The sequence below is a fragment of the Procambarus clarkii genome, chromosome 49 (genome assembly GCF_040958095.1).
Source record: "Procambarus clarkii isolate CNS0578487 chromosome 49, FALCON_Pclarkii_2.0, whole genome shotgun sequence".
Lineage (NCBI taxonomy): Eukaryota > Metazoa > Arthropoda > Malacostraca > Decapoda > Cambaridae > Procambarus > Procambarus clarkii.
The window spans coordinates 25,298,489-25,316,110 of record NC_091198.1 but is presented as its reverse complement, the minus strand read 5'-3'; positions in this window follow the sequence as shown (position 1 = coordinate 25,316,110).

Here is a 17,622-nt window from a genome sequence, read left to right as displayed (position 1 = left end):
TTGACAATTGATATAATTTAATTTAGTAAATTATATCGCTGTTTATCAGTAAAGTTTTCTACAGTTACAATCAGCGGATCCAGTATCAACAAAAGTCATGAACTGAATTTCTCCTACATACATATGAAAGTTATCTAAAGTCACTTAGGTTCAATGATATACACAGTGGAAAACCCTCAGTTGTTACGTAGAGTACGTTATTATGACGTAAAATAACGTCGGCAATGTTTCAAACAAATAGGAAACCAAAATAAAATATTCTGAATTATATGCCAACTTTATACCATCTGGCACTAGGTGGTGTGCGGATCACTTGCAATGAGACTTGGCTAGAGAGCGAAGCCATCTTGATCTGTGTCCCGGAGCTAGTGATTATCATCGTCTGGTATATGGATCATCCGAGCATTATTGGACCTCAGACTTTGCTACCAGCTTCATCTTCATTTTGGACACCACGTCCGGTTGGCTAAGTATCCCCAAATCACCTTGTTGTGGCCATAATATTGTCATTTTTAGGGTGACCAACCGTTACGCTGAATGACGATCAAAAAACACCAATAAGTGTGTTTCCTATACCCAGTCATCTCCATTTTTAGTGTGTAATTGTGGAAATACACACAATTATATAGAAATTATATAATATTAATTTCGCAGCATTGTGTTATCTATGAGAAAAGGTTACCCAATTCTGGTGAATCACGTGTCACCAGAATGCACATGCGTTGCTGAGCCACAGCAAAGTGTGACCGGGTACAGCTAGTGAATATATATATATATATATATATATATATATATATATATATATATATATATATATATATATATATATATATATATATATATATATATATATTGTTAAATATGACTGAAAAACTAAGATTAATAATTCTAACACGAATTTTCTCAATATTTCTTATGTGTCTTTTTACTGTCGATGGTAATTGAAAAATCAATTCTCCAAAATTCATTTTTATTTCTAGTCTGACGCGACGCTTGAACGCGTTTCGTAATAACTTATTACATTTTCAAAGACTTTAGTTTACACACACAACTGTAACCTGAAAACAGTAAACAGAGTTTTACTTATGCTAACACTAAACAGCTTATCCGTCTTATATACTCGCACTTGGGTGAGGTGATATGTTGCAACAGTTTTGGATGAGGTGAACAAACTTTTGATAAACACAAGACAGAACACAGAACAATGGATATTAATCACACTTCTGGGGTGTGAGTTTTCAGTCGCATATAGTCCTGGGGACCATTCAGACTTGTTCGCATTTGTGTTCCTCACGTGTGTCCCAAAGAATGAGGTGATTTGATAAAATACCATATCCACGATTACCAACCGAGTACCGGCGGGGGGATGGAAATAGCCTCGGCTACCATCCTCTTTGTCCGGTCGTGTTGGTCGAGCGGTTAAGGGATCCTGTACGCCAGCAGAGTGCTCCTGGCATTATGGGTTCAAGTCACTTTTGGGGTGTGAGTTTTCAGTTGCATATAGTCCTGGGGACCATTCAGGCTGGTTCGCATTTGTGTTCCTCACATGTGCCCCAAAGAATGAGGTGATTTGATAAAATACCATATCCACGATTACCAACCGAGTACCGGCGGGGGGATGGAAATAGCCTCAGCTACCATCCTCTTTGTCCGGTCGTGTTGGTCGAGCGGTTAAGGGATCCTGTACGCCAGCAGAGTGCTCCTGGCAGTATGGGTTCGAGTCACTTCTGGGGTGTGAGTTTTCAGTTACATATAGTCCTGGGGATCATTCAGGCTTGTTCGCATATATATATATATATATATATATATATATATATATATATATATATATAATATATATATATATATAATATTATATTATATTATATTATATTCACTAGCTGTATCCGGCCACGCGTTGCTGTGGCTCAGCAACGCGTGTGCGTTCTGGTGACAAGTTTCCATATGAGATGAATGTCGAAGAATAAGTATTTCCATGTTTCGTGTGTCCACCTCCCATGACTGACTTATTATAGCATCTTTATTGGCAAGATTTATATGTAGAGATGATGGGCTATATTCTCTCCCCAACTGGTAGGGGCGGCCCTTCCCTTCTGTAGGGGCGGCCCTCCCCTTCTGGTAGGGGCGGCCCTCCCCTTCTGGTAGGGGCGGCCCTCCCCTTCTGGTAGGGGCGGCCCTCCCCTTCTGGTAGGGGCGGCCCTCCCCTTCTGGTAGGGGCGGCCCTTCCTTTCTGGTAGGGGCGGCCCTCCCCTTCTGGTAGGGGCGGCCCTCCCCTTCTGGTAGGGGCGGCCCTCCCCTTCTGGTAGGGGCGGCCCTCCCCTTCTGGTAGGGGCGGCCCTTCCTTTCTGGTAGGGGCGGCCCTCCCTTTCTGGTAGGGGCGGCCTTCCCCTTCTGGTAGGGGCGGCTCTCTCCAGACAGACAGAAAGACAAACACAGACAAAGAGAGAGAGAGAGAGAGAGAGAGAGAGAGAGAGAGAGAGAGAGAGAGAGAGAGATATGACTTACCAAGCCTCATAAACTGAGCCTGGGTTGAGAGCCGAGTTCTTCCCATTCGTGCTCATCTCAACCCAAAGTGACACACAAGGCAATAAGTCATCCAAACCACCAATAAAAGGCCAGCGAGAAAAAGGAATAAAAGAGCCATTGTAATAAAGTAATGCACCACCTTACAGTCTGGTGGACATTTTAAGCCTGCCTTAACTCACTGTTATCAGAGCGCGAACTCTCTTCAGCCGCGACCGGATAAATACTGGAATTGCCGCCATATTTCCTCCTCGGCATTAACTTAGACATTAAGTGCGCCTATATGAAAGAAAGCAGCAGGTTTCCCTGTCTATAAAGTTAACAGTTTAAGACCAACTATCGCCTGCTATACTATGTTGGGGGGGTGGGGGGGGAGCAGTGTTGACTTTATGTGTTGTGGTATGTGGCCTCCACCACCACACTATTGGTGGTGTGCTCATATTGGATTAAACGTTAAATACTGCTACAAAAGTTATGAACAAATAACCAAATATTGGATCCTATAATAGAAAATAGCGCGGTTAAGGTTCTGTATAATATTATTAAGGTACTAGCTGTACCCGGCCACGCGTTGCTGTGGCTCAGCAAGACATTGCTGAGTCACAGTCTCCCAGTCGTCTCCACCATTTCCCCTCCCCCCGTCCCCTCGTCCTCCCAACCTTTCCTCACTCCTTCCCCTCGTCCTCCCCACCATTTCCCCCCTACCCCGTCCCTTTATCCTCCCCACCATCTCCCACTCCATCGTCCCCTCGTCCTCCCTACTATTCCCCCTGTCCCCCATCCCCTCGTTCTCCAGACCATCCCCCACTCCCCTGTCCCCTTAACTTCCCCACCAAGCTGTGTGTGTCTAAAAGAAGCGGTGTGTCGCAAAGGATGCTATATGTGGCATAGGAGGCTGTATGTGGTAAAGGATGCTGTATATGACATAGGAAGCTGTATGTGGCAAAGGAAGCTGTAAGTGCTGATACAGTGCCACATGAAAGACTGATTAAAAAGATAGAGTCTCATGGTATTGGGGGTGCTATATTAGGCTGGATTAGGGCATGGCTATACCAAAGGAAACAAAGAGTTAGTATAAATGGAATCAAGTCAGAGTGGGAAAATGTTGTAAGTGGAGTGCCTCAAGGCTCTGTCCTGGGACCTCTGTTGTTCATAATATATATAAATGATTTAGATTCAGGTTTGAGTAGCAACATTTGCAAATTTGCCGATGATACGAAAATCGGTAGGGAAATTAATTCGGAGGAGGACTCACTATCACTTCAAGTTGATCTAGATAGGGTTTTGAAATGGTCAAAGGATTGGCAAATGCAGTTTAATGCTGATAAATGTAAAGTTCTGAGGCTAGGTAATGATGATAGAGTTACAAGATACGAGCTAGATGGTGTTGAGATTGCGAAGTCGGATTGCGAAAGGGATCTGGGAGTTATGATTAGTAAGAATTTAAAACAAAAGGATCAATGCATAAATGTTCGTAATAAGGCAAATCGGACACTTGGATTTATTAATCGCAGCGTTAGTAACAAGACACCTGGTGTGGTTCTCAAGTTATATCTTGCTCTAGTTAGGCCCCATTTAGATTATGCAGTTCAGTTTTGGTCGCCATATTTTAGAATGGATATAAATTCACTTGAACGTGTCCAGCGGAGGATGACTAAGTTAATTCCCCAAATTAGAAATCTTTCATATGAAGAAAGAGTAACAAATCTTAAGTTGCATTCACTGGAAAGGCGAAGAGTTAGGGGTGACATGATAGAGGTTTACAAGTGGGTGAATGGACATAACAAAGGGGATATTAATAGGATATTAAAAGTATCAACACAAGACAGAACACGAAACAATGGGTATAAATTGGATAAGTTTAGATTTAGGAAAGACTTGGGTAAATACTGGTTCAGTAACAGGGTTGTTGATTTGTGGAACCAATTGCCGCGTAACATTGTGGAGGTGGGGTCCCTCGATTGTTTCAAGCGCGAATTGGACAAGTATATGAGTGGGATTGGGTGGTTATAAATAGGAGCTGCCTCGTATGGGCCAATAGGCCTTCTGCATTTGCCTTTGTTCTTATGTTCTTATGTTCTTAAGTGGCAAAGGAAGCTGTATGTGGTAAAGGAAGCTGTATATGACATAGGAAGCTGTATGTGGCAAAGGAAGCTGTATGTGGCAAAGGAAGCTGTATGTGACAAAGGAAGCTGTATGTGACAAAGGAAGCTGTATGTGACAAAGGAAGCTGTATGTGACAAAGGAAGTTGTATGTGACAAAGGAAGCTGTATGTGACAAAGGAAGCTGTATGTGGCAAAGGAAGCTGTATGTGACAAATGAAGCTGTATGTGACAAAGGGAGCTGTATGTGGCAAAGGAAGCTGTATGTGACAAAGGAAGCTGTATGTGACAAAGGAAGCTGTATGTGACAAAGGAAGCTGTATGTGACAAAGGAAGCTGTATGTGACAAAGGAAGCTGTATGTGACAAAGGAAGCTGTATGTGGCAAAGGAAGCTGTATGTGACAAAGGAAGCTGTATGTGACAAAGGGAGCTGTATGTGGCAAAGGAAGCTGTATGTGACAAAGGAAGCTGTATATGCCAAAGGAAAGTAAATGTGACAAAGGAAGCTGTATGTGACAAAGGAAGCTGTATGTGGCAAAAGAAGCTGTATGTGACAAAGGAAGCTGTATGTGACAAAGGAAGCTGTATATGCCAAAGGAAAGTAAATGTGACAAAGGAAGCTGTATGTGACAGAGTAAGGGGGGGGGGTCAAAATTCAACAAGATACAGGTTCAACCTAAACCCTCATCATTCGAGCTGTTGTGTGCAACAGACGAATGACAGAGCGGGTGAGAGACGAGCAGCACACACGCTACGATGACCAGTTCCAAGTCACTACTCATTCAACCTCAATTACGTTCTTTCACTGTTGGATTTGCAGCAGGAGTTTGGTATAAGTTACACATGAAATGAACGAGTCTGGTTAATGACACGCTGGACCCGTAGTATTGTCTGCAAGCAATGAATGGTGATTAAGAACACTTGGAAGTTCCCAGGTCAAAGGGGTTCGAATCCCTGCAATGATTCAATCGTTTTTCTCATTGCTAAATCACGCTAGTGAGATTTCCTAGTGTATGTGTACTAGTCTGTTTTAAGTGGGACGAGACATCACACTCAAAGCCACACAAAATATACATTAAATAATTTATATGAAATGCTGTGATATATTGATGAAGATGACACTCTGCGCAGCCTGGACACATTCACCCACATAAGGACTGGGAGACTGCATGTTGTGTACTGGGTAGTTATTTCCCTAGAACTATCACTATAGGTTGTGCACTAGACAGTTCTCTCCCAAGGTCTCAAACACGAAACCGGTTCTCTCCAGGATATGGTTCACCAAATATTTGAAATCAAGATCACCAATTATTGTTCCAGACTCAAGGGTGACTGGAATGGAATGGTGCTCGGTTTTCTCACTATGTCTAGGAATCGAACCCAGATCGTCTAGTTGGTGAGGCGAGTGTACAAACCACTGCACTAGACGACAGGCGACAAGGAAGCCGAAGAATGCACCTAGTACTAAACGTTGGCAAGAGCCACAGCTCACACTCATGATCGATAAATTGAAGTTAATCAAGGCCAATTGGGTGATCTTCGACAAGCTACCGGCTTCCTGTCCTCGTCGGGGCCACTAGGGTTAGTAGCCCTCGGGTAAATGTATATATTCAGTGTAAAACACGCTACTTAAAGTTGTTATATTAAAGGAGAACAAAACATTAACTCAACGCGTTTATAAAGCACCTTTTCCTTATCCCAAAATTGTATAAAAAAAATTATATACTGAAAAGATGATCACATAGTAGCGATAACTTGGGAGAATGTCAAGCGCAGATAGCTCACTCTACCACTGTAACTAATCAGGGTGTTTCCGCTCGGAGAACGCTCACGTTTGCCCTCACTGGCGAATAGTTTGACAGCGCCCCGCTTCCCCTTGCATGAAAGGTCGTAGTTCTCTGAATGGAGCAGCTTTCTCTAGCTTTTCACAGCCTCCCGGCACATCAATGTTGTATTGTCCTTGCGCAAACACCGCGGAAGGCGCCCCCAGCACACACTGTATTCCAGTGCTCACAAAATTCGTTTCAGACCTCGTGTTTAATCTCTTCAACTTCTTGATTCTTTCTGTGCGTTAGGGACCATATACAATGGAGGGGGGGGGGGAGGAGTTAGGGGGGCAAAACAAGGGAGTTAGGGTATAACAAAAGTGGTTAGTGGCATAAACTTATTATTATTAACATCTTTATTGAAAAATTTTATTACAATTTTGCCTAATCTGAGGATTTCAAGTAAGTTCTATTAAAGTGAGGATAATGCTGGTATTCACTGTCACGCAGGACAGAGGGTCATACACAAGACAATAGGTCTAAACTGGCACATATTTATATCATTAAAACATTGATTGTGGCATAAACGTAAAGGTTACAGGCATAAACAAGGAGGCTAGTGGCATAAACAAAGGGAGTTAGGGAGAACCGAGGAGATTAGGGAGAACCAAGGGGGTTAGAGCATAAACAAGTGGTCAGTGGCATAAACAAAGGGGTTAGGAGCATTAACAAGTGGTCAGTGGTATAAACAAAGGGGGTTAGGAGCATAAACAAGTGGTTAGAGGAAAAAACCAAGTAAGTTAGAGCATAAACAAGGTGGATATATGAGCAGGGTTCCAAAACTGTGCATATGTACTCACCTATTTGCACTCACCAATTTGTGCCTGCAAGATATAGCGTTGGCTCTTGGATCCCACCTTTGTAGCCTTCAGTTGTTTAAAGCAATGACTCATGTCCTATTTCCCTATCGTACCTATTTTGAAAGCAACGAATAGTGTTTGCTTCCACAATGTGCTCCATTAGTTCATTCTATTTCCCAACTCTCCCAAGCTAAAAGAAACACTTTCTGATATCTCTATGACTCATCTGAGTTTCCAGCTTCCACCCACGTCCCCTCATTTTGTTGATATTCCTTGTGAACATTTCGGCTATTTCCACTCTGTCAATTCCCCTGAGTATTTTGTAAGCTGCTATAATATCTCCCCGTAACCTCCTTTTTTTCTAACGTTGTCAGGTTCAGTTCCTTCAGTCGCTCTTCATATCCGATCCCATGCAACTCTAGGACGAGCCGTGTCACAATTTTTTTAACCTTTTCCAATTTCCTAATGTGTTTCTTAGAGGTGAGGGCTCCATGCTAGGGCTGCATACTATAACACTGGTCTCACGTAGACAGTGTAAAGTGCTCTGAATGCCTCCTTACTTTGGTTTCTGAAATACGTTCTAACCTTTGCTAGCATAAAGTACGCTGCTGTCATTATCTAATTTATACGTGCCTCAGGAGTTAGATTTGGTGTTACGTCCACTCCCAGATCCCTTTCTCGAATCGTGACAGGAAGGTAGTTTCCCTTCAATGTGCACTATCCCTTTGGTCTCCTTCAACCTAGTCCCATTTTCATAACTTTACACTTGCTTGTGTTGAACTCCAGTGGAAATATCTCTGACCATCTCTGCTGCTTGTTCAAGTTCTCTTGGACTACACTCCTCATCTGTCACAACTCTTCTTATTAATTTCGTGTCATCAGCGAACATAGACATATAGGACTCGACTCCTGATAACATGTCATTCACGTGTATTAGAAATAGAATTGGCCCCAGTACTGATCCTTGAGGTACTCAACTCGTTACGGTTTGCCAGTCAGACGTCTCGCCCCTGATTGTTACTCTCTGGTTCCTGTTTGTTAAGTAATTCTTTACCCAAGTTACTGCTTTTCCGCTTACTCCCGCCTGCCTCTCAAGTTTGAATGGCAGGTTTCTGTGCGATACTGTTTCAAAGACTTTTTGGCAGTCCAGAAATATGCAGTCTGCCCATGCTCCTCTGTCCTGCCTTATTTTTGTTACTTTATCATAGAAATCCAGAAGGTGTGTTAGGTATGATTTCCCATCTCTGAAGTCATGTTGGTGTTTGTTTACATATCTAATGTTCTCTAGGTGTGTAACTTGTCTTAACCTGATTATTCTTTCAACTATTTTTCAGGGGATGCTTGTCAGTGATACTGGTCCGTTGCTAAGTGCCTCTTCTCTATCTCCTTTTTTGAAAATTGGCACCACATTTGCCTTCTAGCAACTCGGCAACTCTCGCTTCGTAAGTGACTCATTATAGATCCTTGCAAGAGGGACACTGAAGACCTGTGCTGCCTCTTTTAGTATCCACGGTGATACTTTGTTTGGTCCAACTGCTTTAGTTTCATCCAGTGTTGTTAGCTGTTTCATTACCTACTCTGCTGTCACCTCTATATCCGCTAGTCTCTCATCCTTGGGCCATCTCCTCTTCTAACAATGGAAGCTGCTCAGGCTCGGTTGAGAACACTGCATGGAAACAGGCATTCAGTACCTCGCAGGTTTCCTTGTCACTTTCTATATATGCTCCCTCTGTTTTCTGTAGTCTTTTCACCTGGTCATTCACCGACATTTTCCTTCTTATATGACTATGTAGTAATTTAGGTTGCTTTTCCGCTTTGATCCAAATATCATTCTCAAAATCCCTTCCCGATAATCTCCTTATATTAATGTATTAATTCCTAGCTCTGTGGCATCTAATCTTATTATCCTCGGTGCTTTGTCCTCTGTACTTTCTCCACTCTCTCCTGCTTCTCGTTTTTGCTTCCTGACACTGTCTATTAAACTATGTTTTTTTATATTCCCTCTTACTCTTTTCCTATACTGTTGGTATAAAACGCTCTTCGGCCTCTTTGCATTTCTACTTGATTAAGTCCATCAAATCTTGCACTGTTTTTCCTTTTAGTTCTTCCCACTGCACTTCTCCCAGATATTCTCTTGTCCTCCTCTAATCCCCTTTCCTATAGTCTACTCTTCTTTCCCAGACCTTTTGCCCCGTTGTCACAATTTTAAGCTTAATTAACCATGTAGTCAAAGACTAGGACACAATGGTCACTAGCTCCTAGTGGTATTACATGTTCCATATTTGTAACATCTTCCTCATGCTGGGTGAAAATCAGGTCTAATTGGCTTGGTGTATCCCCCTCATCTTTCCCTTGTGTCTTCCTTCACATGTTGTGTTGTGAAATTCCTGTCTATAACTTCCACTAATTTTGCCCCCCACGCTTCTTCCCCACCATGGGGATTTCTTGATTCCCAATCAATCTTTCCGTGATTGAAGTTCCCCATGACCAACAATTTCCCTCTCATTCTGTGAGCGGTTGTTGCTGCCCTCTGGAGTTCATCTATACATGTCTTGTTGTTATCATCATATTCCTATCTGGTCTTTCTACTGTTTGGTGGGGGATTGTAGATTATCAGGCGCCTGACAGCTGAGTGGACAGTGCTTCGGATTCGTAGTCCTGAGGTTCCAGGTTCGATCCCCGGTGGAGGCGGAGACAAATGGGCAAAATGTTTCTTTCGCCCTGATGCCCCTGTTATCTAGCAGTAAATAGGTACCTGGGAGTTAGACAGCTGCTATGGGCTGCTTCTTGTGGGGGGGGGGTGTAACAAAAAGGCGGTCTGGTCAAGGACCAGACTGCTAGGATGCTAAGCCCCGAAATTATCTCAAGGCAACCTCAAGATAGCAAGATATCAAGATCACAGTCCTGTTCCCATCACCTGTCAGAATCACAAGTATGGTGCTTGTGTTTCCATTAGTCTTCAGATTTTCTAGTTCCTCAAATTTCCATTTCTGCCTTATGGGAAGTGCCACTCCCTCTCCCTGTCTCTGTGTCCTTTATTTCCTTATCACTTGGTATCTTGGAAGATTGCATCCGAGATCATATAATATATTTAATTTCCACAATTGCAATTATGTCTGGATCTGCTTCACTAACCCTATCTTTTATTTCCTCTGCTTTATTGGATACCCCATCAGCATTGGTGTACCAAACCTTGAGACTCTTCTTGGAAATTCTTCCTACATGTCTCCCCAGTGTGTGTGCTGCAGGTGAGAGATGGATGCAGTCCTATCTCCAATAAATGGTTGTGAGGAGGTAAGTACCAGGGAAAAGGGAGGAAGGATGAGAGGCTGAAGGAATCTGGGGGCCAGGGGGTTGGGGGCAGATGTGTACTCACCTATTTGTACTCACCTGTTTGTGCTTGCGGGGGTTGAGTTCTGGCTCTTTGGTCCCGCCTCTCAACTGTCAATCAACTGGTGTACTGGTTCCTGAGCCTACTGGGCTCTATCATATCTACACTTGAAACTGTGTTTGGAGTCTGCCTCCACCACTTCATTTCCTAATGAATTCCATTTGTCAACCACTCTGACACTAAAAAAGTTCTTTCCAATATTTCTGTGGCTCATTTGGGCACTCAGTGTCCACCTGTATCCCTTGGTGCATGTGCCCCTTGTGTTTATTAGCCTGTATTTATCTACCATATCAATTCCTTTCAGAATCCTGTATATGGTGATCATGTCCCCCCTAACTCTTTTGTCTTCCAGCGACGTGAGGTTTAATTCCATTAGTCTCTCCTCGTAGCTCATACCTCTCAGCTCGGGTGCAAGTCCACTGACAAACTATTGAACCTTTTCCAGTTTAGTCTTTTGCTTGACTAGATATGGACTTCATGCAGGGGCTGCATACTCCTAAATTGGTCTGACATATGTGGTATACAAAGTTCTGATTCTTTACACAAGTTTCTAGATGCTGTTTATATGTTGGCCAACCTGGCTATGCCGCTGATGTTATAATCTTGATATGGGCTCCAGAGGACAGGTCTGGCATGATATCAACCCCGTAAGTCTTTTTCTCTCTCTCTGACTCTTGAAAAATTTCATCTCCCAAATGATTCCTTGTATCTGCCCTCCTGCTCCCTACACCTATTTTCATTACATTTCATTTGCTTGTGTTAAACTCTAACAAACATTTGTTCGACCATTCCTACAACTTGTCCAGGTCTTCTTGAAGCCTCAAGCAGCCCTCCTCTGTCTTAATTCTTCTCATAATATTATCATCGTCAGCAAACATTGAGAGAAATGAATCTATACACTCTGGAGATCATTTACATATATCAGAAACGGGATAGGATCGAATACAGAGCCCTGTGGGACTCCACTGGTGACTTCCCACCAATCTGAGGTGTCATCCCTCACTGTTACTCTCTGCTTCCTATTGCTTTGGTACTCCCTTATCCACTGGATCACCTTACCAGTTATTCCTGCCTGTCTCGATCCGGCTTATGAACCAGCCTCATATGGGGTACTGAGTCAAAGGTTTTCCAACATTCCAAGAAAATGCAGTCCCCCCAGCCTTCTCTTTCTTGCTTAATCATTGTCACCTGGTCGTAGAATTCTATTAAGCCAGTAAGGCAAGATTTACCCTCCCTGAACCCAAGTTGGCAATTTATCACAAAGTCCCTTCTCTCCAGATGTGTTACTAGGTTTCTTCTCACTATCTTCTCCATCACCTTGCATGGTATACAAGTTAAGGACATTGGCCTGTAGTTCAGTGCCTCTTGTCTGTCACCCTTTTTGTGTATTTGGATCACATTAGCCTTCTTCCATATTTCTGGTAGGTCTCCCGTCTCCAGTGACCTACTATACACTAAGGAGAGTGGCAAGCAAAGTACCTGTGCACACTCTTTCAGTGCCCATGGCGAGAACCCGTCTGGACCAACAGCCTTTCTCACATCCAGATCCTACAGGTGTCTCTTGACCTCATCTCTCGTAATTTCGAACCCTTCTAAGGCGCCTGGTTTACTGTCCCCTGTCCTAGCGCAGTGACCTCACCTTGTTCTATTGTGAAGACCTCCTGGAACCTCTTGTTAAGTTCCTCACACACCTCTTTGTCATTCTCTGTATACCTGTCCTCGCCTGTTCTAATTTTCATTACCTGTTCTTTCACTGCTGTTTTCTTCCTGATGTGAATATGGAGTAGCTTTGGTTCGGTCTTGGCTTTGTTTCCTATATCATTTTCATAATTTTTCTCTGCTTCTCACTAACATACTCATTCCTGGTTCTCTGGTATCTCTCTCAGCTTTCTGGTGTTCTGTTATTTCAGAAGTTCCTCCACGCCCTTTTGTTCAGTTCATTTGCTTCCATAAATGCCCTATTTGTCGGAAATCTGAAAAACAAAATAACATAAGGTTCCCCATAAAGAAAAAGAGAGTGAGTTATTCTGCGATGTCATACAAGACTTATATTCATATATCTCATCTACTTTTAAACAACAGCCTAGTGTTTAAACTTAATAAAAAAGTGTTCACTAGGCCTGAATATAATTAAATACAACAGGAATATAGCTTAACTCTTTATTCCTTATTCATAAATAGAACCACCAAATATTTTAGGACGTCTCCCCTAGAGGCTTCACCATGTACACCACAGACTGAATCATAACAAAAGACATGAAACGAGTGATCCTGAGAATTGTGACAAGAGTTTCGCATGACAGACATTTTACTCTGTCCTAAGGGAACTACCACAGCATTTCTACCAAACCAGGAATGCTTGAGTATGCGACTGCTTTATATTCTGTTTTATTTGGTGCACCATATAATATATATTAAGTTGCCGCTTATTAACATGAGAAAACCACAGGCACAGTTAGTACCATTTTACTAAACTCTTTACTACATACACAAATATTCATGTCACACCCGCATCTCATAGGTTAATGTGCTTTACTAATGTTAAACATCCCAAACAGGTAATTGTGAGGGAAGTTACTGAAGCAGACAGTTGGCTCCCAACATAATTATAGAAATTTGTTACCCTGCTGTACATCAAGACTTGCAGGCCTCCAGATAGCCGCCATTACGTGGCACTCTGAGGCACAAGGCCACACCCTTATCTGAAGTAACAACATAGCTTTAGCAGGCCCCACCTACAGTAGCAGCTAAGGCCTGCCTTTTATTTTATACTGTAGATAGATTAGCTATAAGTATAATTTCAGTAGATTAGACCACCATATGTGGTATGATTTATAATTTATATATTAAAGACTAGGTAAACAATTTGTGGTTTATGAAGGATCCACTTCAAGTGGTTAAGCTACAAATTGCCCCCCCCCCAACTCTGTGTGTGATAAATTGTGTGATAAATTCTAGCAGCTGGATTAGAATATACAGTCCACTAAGAACTAATTCAGAAGAAAAATAATATAATATAAAAGTCTATTAAAAAATAAAATAAAGTAAATATTTAATCTTCATAAATAGAAAAAAGAAATAAAGGCTGCTAGGATTTTCCCACATAAGTTACGTCCTTTGAACCGGATAGAATATAAACATTACTGTAATATTTACACAATATTTACATATACATTAATCATAGCAGGAAAACACTGCTATACATTTTTCTAGCCTAACTTTTTCAATCTCTGCTAACAAGTAAACAGAACTTACAACAAGCACTATTATTGTTCCAAGGCCTGTACCAAACGAACAATTGAGCTTTTTTTTATAAGCGTTTATGCCCGAAACGCTTTGCGTAATAGTGGCTTTAGGCATTGTATGTACTAGCTCTACCTATAAGTCCACCAATCTTTGTAAAAATTTATTGTATGTATGTACCTTACCTAAATAAACATTTTATTTTATTTATTTTTTTTTTCATTACAAGAGGTTGATAAGAGGCTAATTTACCCATAAATGTATATGATTTTTATAATTTTAAGTGTTTACATAATATTGCACCATAACAATTACTGCATGTCATAATTTACAACTAATTCTTACACAAGGGTAGGACATTTTAGACTGGTGTTGTACAGCATCCTAGTCTAATTTATTGTGCTAACCTGGTAAGGGTAAGAATTTACACTTGTCTAGAGTTAAACCTATATTACAACCTAGCAAGCACATATTTTTATGCAGTTTCTCAAGACAATCCGAGTTGTGTTGTCTATATAATATTACCATAACCATAGTAATAATTTAACTATAATCATTTCACCTTTGAGTGTTAATCTGTGTCACTGTACCAACTAAGAGTGATAATTGAGGAGCTAACTTGAGGTAAAACCAGCATAGATACAAAGCTACCACTCAAATTACAGTGTATATGATTATATAGTGGGTATTTTTAAATGATAAACAGCTCTAGTTTGGAAACTAGTATCTCTACTAGCTCAAGTGCTAGTAACAGTCCAAATCAAAGTCCAACAAGGCTTAGCACTAGTACATCTGCAACACGGCTAGCAAAAACAGCCATCATGCCTAATGCAAAAAATGTAAAAGCGACCCTCGCAGGTATGAAGGGTCATTTAACCCGACAGATCAAAAAATGAAATGATTTATGTAATCAAACCCCAGTTGATTATGAAGAACTGGAAGGCCATCATAAGGTTGCAGAGAGCAAACTTGAGCATGTACAAAACCAGATTCTGAAATATCACAATGTACTTGCTGCTACCAACATAGATGAAGAAGCAATGGAAGCTGTAGTACAAGAAAACACAGATTACGGAGATGCAATACAAACAAAGTTACAACACTTTGTCAAGTTAATAACCATACACAAGGCCACTATAAACATTGCAGCCACAGCTTCCCAAAACCCGACACAACCAAAAGTCAAATTATAATCACTCAGTCTCACAACTTTCTCTGGTACAGAGGACGAGAGTTGGGATAACTTCTGGAACAAATTTGATTCAGTGGATTCTAATGCCACTATAGCCAAGACCACAAATTTTACATATATACAAGCTGTCTTAAGGGATGAAGCGTTAAAAGTGGTATGTAATTTGACCTTCATTGATGATGGTTATGATAGCGCAGTCCAGCTCCTCAAGGAAAATTATGCTAAGCCAGAAAGGGCTATCAGACTTCTAAACCCAAAAACTCCTAGATATTCCCCTCCAGATGGATCAGCTGACTCACTCCAAGCCTTTAGATTGGAGCTTAAGTCCTTGCTCAAGGCGCTTAACAATAAAGTGAATCTGGATGCATCGGATTGGATAATCCAAGTCTATATGAGACGCAAATTACCCAGTGACGTACAGGATAAGTTGTTTGTCTTATATAACAAATCTTCTCTAACAGTAAAGGAGATAACAGAAGGTTTGAGATCCACCATAGAAAGACAACGAGATAACACAGATGGAAAAGCGACATCTAAACCTTCTTCTACCACTAATAGTAAACAACAGAGTACAAACAGTACTCCAAAAATATATAAAACAACTTCCCCCTCCCCAAAGTGGAAACAAGGCAGTGTGGGTACATATGCAGTGGGTCCCTCCAAACCTACAGTTAATGTGTCACCCAAAACGGTGACTCCCCAAGATGCTGTTTACATCTGCAGGCCATGTGTGTTCTGTGAAGAACAACATACCATGTACAACTGAAAAGCTTTCCCTGATCGTGCTACACATATAAAACGCTTCAAGGAGTTACGTAAATGGACCAGGTGTATAAGGTCACATAATCTCGACACCTGTGCAACTCAAATACGCACCTGTAATAGTTGCCATAAGGGTCAACACCATACAGCACTTTGTGAGGACTCAAGTACAAAGTCTCCCAAACCACAGGTGGAGGAAGGAACTTCCACTTCAGTACAGCTTTGTACCATACTACCTGACATAAGTGTCTTGTCAACAAGGTCTGATCATAAATCAGCTCTATCCACTGCTCAATTCATCATTAAAAATTGAAAATCCAAGGTCACCATACGTGGATTATTTGACCAAGGATCCCAAATGATTTTTATCTCAAAGGAGTTGGTAGATGCTTTGAAACTCAAGCCTGTACAAGAGACACGAATAGACATAGCAGGATTCCTGACTAACTCAGAAGCCCAAGCCTTCAAGGTAGTTCAACCTAAAGTACGTTTAGGCAGTTATGTCCGAACGATACAAGCTCTTGTAGTAGATAGATTCCCATCAGACCTGTATGTATATGGTCTAGCGACAACAGCCAAATTCCTGGAAGAAAAGGGAATCAAATTGGCTGAAAAATCACATTAGACAACCTCTCCAATATTGGAATCCTTATGGGTTCAGATGTCTACCATACGTTTATCAAAGGAAAGGATGAAAAACTGGGAATGAACCTGTTACCATCTGTGGGTGGCTATTTGCTAACAGGCCCAGTATTACGGCTGAAGCAACCCACACCTGTAGACCACCAACATGCCTATCCAGTAAAGGTTGCATGACTAGGAGAACAGTCTCCACTACAGTTCAAAGACATGTCCGAGGATGAGCTTGATCCCCCTGCATATATATTATGGGACCTGGCAACTCTCGGCATTGTACCTGAACAACCTAGTCCAGATGATGACTGGACATGCAAACAATACCTGGACTCAATTATTTACAGAGATAATCAATACTGGGTCAGGTTACCATGGTAGCTGGATCATCCTCAGCTACCTGTCAACCATTTTATGGCACAAAAGCAATTAAGATCACAGGTGTTGCACTTACAAAGACATCCTGAGAATTTGAAATTGTACCATGAAATAATCAAGAAGCAACTCGATGACAAATTTATTGAAGTTGTCACAAATGATAACCCAAAAGAATGGCACTACCTGCCACACCACCCTGTACTAAAAAATTCTGCTACTACCCCACTACGGATTGTATTTAAGTGCAGTGCTAAGACCAGGCAGAATAGTGTTTCCTTAAATGACTGCCTCCAAACTGGCCCTAGCCTGACACAAAAGCTATACAATGTGCTGTTAAAGTTCCGCATCGGGACTTACGCATACACGGCAGACATCAGTAAAGCTTTCCATAGGGTACGTCTCCAAGAAGAAGACCGTAACTAAACCAAGTTCCTATGGATCAAGGATCCTAACGATCCAAACAGTGAATTAATCACTTACAGATTTGCATCAGTTTTGTTTGGTGCCACGTCTTCTCTGTTTCTGCTTCAAGCTACCTTAGACACAGACTTGAAGAAGTCCAATAGCCCAAATAAAACAGAAATTAGCAATAACTTGTATGTGGACAATATCCAAGGAACAGCCATATACCACGAGGCCAATCGAGAATTAATGGGATCAAATATGCCTCTCCAGCCATGAGTCTCCAACAATGCCAAATTAAATCAACTGATCGAGACTGATTTTCCCGACTACCAGGTACCCGAGAAGACAAAAGTAATAGGCGTCGA